We start from the raw sequence: 6,800 nt of genomic DNA on the forward strand, positions 1-6,800 counted from the left end.
AGCAATTTCGAGGCACTTATACACGTCCCAAATAGTATAAGTTTCCCAACCACCACTTCGGAACAACATTTGAGAGGTTTTAAGAGGTAATAGGAGAAAAAATTAAGAAATTAAATACATGTGTTTAACGTCGATCATTCACTTTTTTAATTAAATTAATTACACCTTTTGCCTCTTAGTTTTAAATTTTTGTGTCATAAATAATATTTAATAAAATTGATCTGGGACATTAAGATCTCTTTAAACATAATCATCATTATTCGTTTTTGTTTTAGATCTTTGACATATAATTGAGATTTGAGACCTTTAGTGATAAAAATGATGGAAAAATGAACTAACTCTTTCAATTTCCATTATGTTAAGTACTGTGAAGTACCGACAGAATCTCAAACCACGAGTTTAAGAATGCTATTATCATTTGTAGCTAATCGAATTTATTTAATAACACACTGTTTTTCCTAGTTTGGACAAAGGTCCGATTAAATAAAACTTAATTACTTAACTGTCTGTGGTTTAATAGCATTTGGTAAATGACTTTTAACTCTGTCATTAATATATTTTAACGTCCCATTCTAATTTATAAAGCTGATTTATTTATTTTTTGTTTACTTGAACTTAACTTACTACCTACTGATCCGTTTGAAAAAATATTTTTGTGTTGGATAGCCCATTTATTAAGGATGGCTTTAGGCTACAGCCCATAGGGACGGATCAGTAAGAAAAATGTTACAAAAACGGGAAATAGTATCATGCGTTGAAGTCTCGGGAATAGTTCTTAGCTATTAGGGATAATATACACAAAAACGACTGAACAGGTTCTAAACTTCTTTCCTAAACGATGCTCGAGTAAGCGGTTATTTGCACCCGTCACGAGTTCAAATCCGAAAAAATTGTATCGCTTTATAAATATGTAGGTACTATCTATGTGAAATCACGTACCCACGAGGCTACGAGCTCTCTGCTGTCAGGAGTAATGTAGACTACAAAATGACAAATATGACTAGGTTACACATATTTACATTCCAAAAATGTCAACCTCAATGTTTGGCTTCGTCTAGCAAACCTGAACACGAAAATTCGTGATCATGTTGTAGGTACTGTTAGGGTTGTTAACACACACTAGTCAAAACGCGACTCGTCTTCCATTTACTTAGGTAGTTTGTAAACAAAGAGGATTATTATGACAACAGTTCGCGTACTATCGAAATAAACAGCAAATTAAAATTATAAATCAATCAATAGGTACAATAAAAGTATGTGTGCTAAATGGAAGAAGTCGTGTCTTGGAATGATTTAATGCTGTCTACTACCAAATTCCTGGAAGCGGGCAGCGCAGGACCGATCTTTGTGGAAATCCTCCCACCTTTATTCGGCAGTGGACGTCTTTTGGCTGAAACGAACGAACTTAATACCTTCCCAAAAAACTCAAAACGCAGGGTGTCTCGAATCAAATAGATTTGTTGCATTCAAAACACGCCGCGTTGCTATCTCATAGTGACGTTTATTTGCAGTTGCAGACTTGAGCGGAGACAGCTGGTGCAAGGTGCAGGAGACGACAGGTTAATGAATATTGTAACACAAAGAACATACTCGTAAGAACTCCATCTTGATGACGAAGATTTTTTAATACACTGATTTTTATTTGTATACCCACCAGCCGCGGGGGTAGCTAGTGGGTTATGTGGGATTCTCCCTCCTCCAGAAGGGCAGGGCCTACCCACTAAAAACCTGACGTTGCCCTCGGTAGCCATATGAGTCGGGATCGCGGGACATCACTATTGACGTTTTGCCTCAAGCATTCGTCCGCGTTCCCTACGAACGTGACGCCACAGATATCATAGTTATTGCAGCCCCAGGACGCCCACTGCTAATCAGAGACCTTATCGAAAGATTGGACAGACAATTATTGCTTACATCCAGCGTCTTTCTGCAATCTTTACGAGTTCGTTTCAACCGAATTCCGTCCACGGCTTGACAAAGGCCTCCTCCACGGATTTCTACAACAAAGGTCCTACGAATTCAGGCGCTCGCATTTAGACGCTTTCCGCCCTTCACCAGATCGTCCGTCTACCAGGCTTCACATTTGTTCACATCTCGTTCAAATTATCGCAGTATCTACTTCCAAAAATAAAATTAGTTTTATGAGTTTTTTAGTATGTTGCTTGTCACTTAAACCATTATTTAGTCACCTGTCTCGCTCGCTGCGTTTAAGCCGTTTGCCTCTAAATGAGCTTCGGCGAAGTTCAGAATTGCCACTTGGATTTACAAGGCGTTCGTCGTACAGAAACTTAGGACAAACATAGCTTCTAAATCTGCATGTGGGGAGAGTTGCAGACCGATTGAACACAAATTGGCTTGAGTTAGGCCCAGAATAGACGGTGAAACGCAATTGCAACGAAACTGCAACTGCTAGTTACTTTTGAGTTGCATCTAAGTTTCTGCCATAGCGTCCGTTGAGAGACCACACATGATGCGACCAGTTTGAAACTTTCAGTTTCAGTTTCATTCATCAGAATCATCAGAATGTTGCAGTTTCGTTGCAGTTGCGTTTCACCGTCTGTTCTGGGCCATAAAGTGAGTGAATAGGAACTTACAGGACATAATAATGTACCGTCGTAGACTGAATCTCACTTAACATCATGTGCGATTATGGTCAAACCAGCCTTGTTCTGCATAAAACAAAAAACAAGTTAGCTTTCATTATCGTCAGCACAATGCATAGGTTTAAAAAAATTAATAATGCCTAACCTTGGACCAAAACTGAAAAGTTAAAGACTCGATATTCTCAGGTCAGGAGTCCTATACAATATTCCTATTATTTCCCTTAAAGAACATTGTTTGCTTGTAAATTATCTAAGGCTGAGTTGCACCACTGAACTTTAACCGTAACTATAACGATAACCGGTGTTTTACCCGACTGCGACTGAAGGAGGGTTATCTATACGGATTTGACATATTTTTGACGTTTGTTATAATTAAAGTAAGACCTTAGTAAGACGTAGCGTGGGCAGGCATCCTGTTGACCGAGGATCTGGTAAAGGTCGCGGGAAGAGCCTGGATGCGGGCAGCGCAGGACCGTGCATTGTGGAAAACCTTGGAGGAGGCCTTTGTCCAGCAGTGGGACGTCATTTGGCTGAAACGAACGAACGAACGAAAGTAAAATGGTGCAACCCAGCCTAATTAATTGTGTCTGCCGTATGAACCGTGTCTAAAGCAGAAGCTTATAGTTTTCAGCTACCTGAAAATAGAGGAAGAAGAATACAAATATTTTTTTTCAGTCACATTAACCGATCGTCTCCAGAGAGCTACGCGAGCATAACTTTCAGACGTCGCTCTAAGAGCCCTCGCTCGATTTGTTCCCTGCCTAATGACGCGTGGATTGCCTTTACGAGTGATACTGATGTCAAACTGTCGTTAGAAAATTCTACGTCTCTCTCACACCAGAGGACATAGAACAGGATAGCTGTCTGATAGTTTCCCCCCACTTATATCAACTGTGATTGGGAAATTGAAACCATAATGGTGCGCAAATGGAGTATGAAAGATTATGTCTAGATCAGATAAATGGGAATCTTATAATAAAAAAACCTTTTTAATGCCTCATGCATGATACCTATTATGCTATTTAAAATGTAATCGTCTTATCCTTAAAGAGGTATGGAGGTAAGAAGAAGATTATGACGATCATCTTCAGTTGATTTAGTCTCCACTGCAGCACGACCCTCTCTAATTTACCAGAGAAAATGTGATTTTTTTACTTAGGCCTAGGTACTCGTACTATCAGGGACAAGCTATAAAATTAATTTAATGTCTTCGTAATGTTTTCCCAATTCGATTAACTGACCAACTAAATATCATCATCATCATTATTATCATTTCAGCCACGGGATGTCCACTGCTGAACATTGGCCTCCCCCAATGATCCATATTACACGGTTGGTAGCGGCCTGCATCCAGCGACTCCTAAGCTGCTACCATAATGAGGGAGTTCTCTTTACATGGTACAGAAGACGTGTCGTCAAAAATTAAATTTATAATAGGTACAACTTTTCACGAAACCATTTTGAGCTCCTCATTTTTCTAACAACTCGTGAATAAGTAGAAATGTTTATGTTGATGTTACAACAATATTTCGTGGGCTGTCCGCTGAATACGCAAGTGGTTGTGGATTGGTCGTTACATGCAAGCTAACAACCCGGCTTTGCGTGCGAGATCAACTCAGTAGGTACCTCGACTTGGTTTGGGAGGTCCGAAAGGAGATTTGGATGCGGCATTTTCAAAGCCTTTATTTCTGTAAAAAATATTGTCTTTACCTAACCTATGATGGATATCAGAGTTAATTGTTATCCGAGTTGTTGTTAATAGACACATTTTAAGATTGTTTATTGTTTCTCCCGCCCAAAGTCCCAAAATGGTTCCCAATTTTTTTCAAATCTAATATGGCAACCCTAGCTTTAGTTGTCTACTCGTATTCTAAAAAGTAAGATAATATTTTGTCTCAATAAATAATTCTAAATATTTTAAATAACCTATTTCTTCTTAGCAACAAATGAAGATGCATTGCTAAAGAGATTTATACAAGACAAACTGAATACCTAAATGCTTCCTTGCACCTATCGTCTAGCTAGCACAATAGCAGAATATACCATGCTGCTGGTATGATATTTTTTATATTGAATATTATTTTTTGTCTGCAATATTGAACAAATCCTTTTCTAGTGATCAATAATATCTCCTCCACACCACACACATCCCAAAACCGCCTGAGCCACGTACCAGCCGTTTGTTCTCATACTCTGCGACCGCCCGCTCAAATCGCCGGAGAATTCCCCGTTTTCGGGTATAACCGCATTTTCCCCATTTTCTCGAATAAAGCATTGATGCGTGCCACATTCTCCCCGAGAATTATGGCAACACAGGCTTTTCTTGCACGCACGCGGGGCAGCACCTCTATCACCTAATTTGAGGGTATCCGTTGTCAAACCTAGTTTAGTGGGTATTGTGTATTGGGTAAGGTATGTATTGAAAAATGAGTTTTATTAAAAAACACTATTGAATTATAACAGGTTTGGGTCTTTTACCCTGACTATACTACACCTGAGCCTTATCGCATTCTCAAAACTTCATCTTGAAAGGAAATAGCTGTGAACGCATACATCATACTAACTACGAGTATATGCCCTTTTGATACAGAGATTTCCTCTTTACCGTAGATAACTTTGATGGTAAGCCACACACACCAGCCTACTTAGTTACTTACCGAGGGCAATGTCAGGTTTTTAATGGGCTCACAAGTTTTCCTAAAAATTTGTATTGTAGAATAACTGTGTTTACTTACTCGAAACGTTTTAACTAAACAAAACACGCAAAATTTTACTTATTGCAAGTTTAACAAAGTCAAATTAGATAATTATGTTAAGTTGTACTTGTTAGTTAAGTTCATATTTACAGTTCTACACAAACTATCGAAGCCATGAAACAGTTAAATCAACGGATTCATGATAGAAACCAAAACATTGACGAAAGCAGTTGTTTTGTACCTACAGGTCACAGGACAACCCACACAGACAGCTGCCAGAGATTTCAGACTCATCTAGGATTACCCTAGGTTCGAATTTGTCGAGACTAGTCTCTTAGAATTTCATCATGTTTCCCTAGGGAAATTACTTTTAATTGTGGTAATAAGAAAAGACAAAATCATTGAGCATCTCGTAGTACAATCGATTTTGTCTCGACGGATGTTCACATATTAGCATAACGAGACCCAAATTATAAGAGGGTAGTGAGAGAGCTAAGAATACATAGGTATTTATAGTAAGTCCTACTTCTTACCGTAGGTCTTGTATGTAATTGTAAGCAATTAAGCAGTAAAAATTAGAATAGATTTAATTCAAGCCTATTAATGCTTAAAATCAAACGGGGAACCGGACCGTACAAAGTTATTTTTGTTGCCTACCTATGTTATGTACCTATCCCTAATCTACTTAACGGTGTAGGTTTTGAGATTGGTTGATTTGATGGGGTTGCAAGGTTCTGTAGTGAAGACCACGTACTCTAAAGCGCAGCGTAGGACGTCCACCCACAAGGTGCACCGACGACCTCATAAAGGTAACAAACGGCGATGGATGCAGGCCGTTACTAACCGGCCAATGTGGAACTCATTAAGGGAGGCCTATGTTCAGCAGTAGACGTCTTATGGCTGAAATGATGATGATGAAGCTTAGCAGTGGGTCTAGTTTTCACGTAAGCACAGTAGATAAATCAAACAGTACGGAAGCTTCATACAAACGCTCGAAATCAGACTCACGCACACAGACGCACGCTTTACACGAGCTCTAAGCGAAGCGCTTTTTAAAAAACATGCCACGAGTGTATTGCGTAGTATACGGCTGCTTGAACTCGGCATCTTCAAAACCAGAACTTTCATTTTTTAAACTTCGTAATAATTCTGAATTGTAAAAATGATTAAATATTACTTTTTAAATAAACTGCTTACATCTGATTTTGTAATAGTTCTTTTTAAATTACGTAATTACGCTTTTTAACAATTTATGTGTTCTATTTGATAAAGTAATTTACTCCGCGCGCTTTTGTACTAAGTGATGAACTGTATTTAAAATGAGGCAATAGCTATGTGAAAGTAAGTATCCGGTATTTTATTTATGAGAATAGAAACCCTATCTTCGGGTCCGTGGCCGAGTCCCCCAGTATTCGACGCACCCGTGGTTGAAGCCCCCGATTTAAATAAATTTAATATCATATTTTTTTCGGCTTTTGCACTAAGTACAGTCAACGAAAAC

This window comes from Ostrinia nubilalis, chromosome 16, assembly GCF_963855985.1.
Source record: "Ostrinia nubilalis chromosome 16, ilOstNubi1.1, whole genome shotgun sequence".
Taxonomy (NCBI): Eukaryota; Metazoa; Arthropoda; class Insecta; order Lepidoptera; family Crambidae; genus Ostrinia; species Ostrinia nubilalis.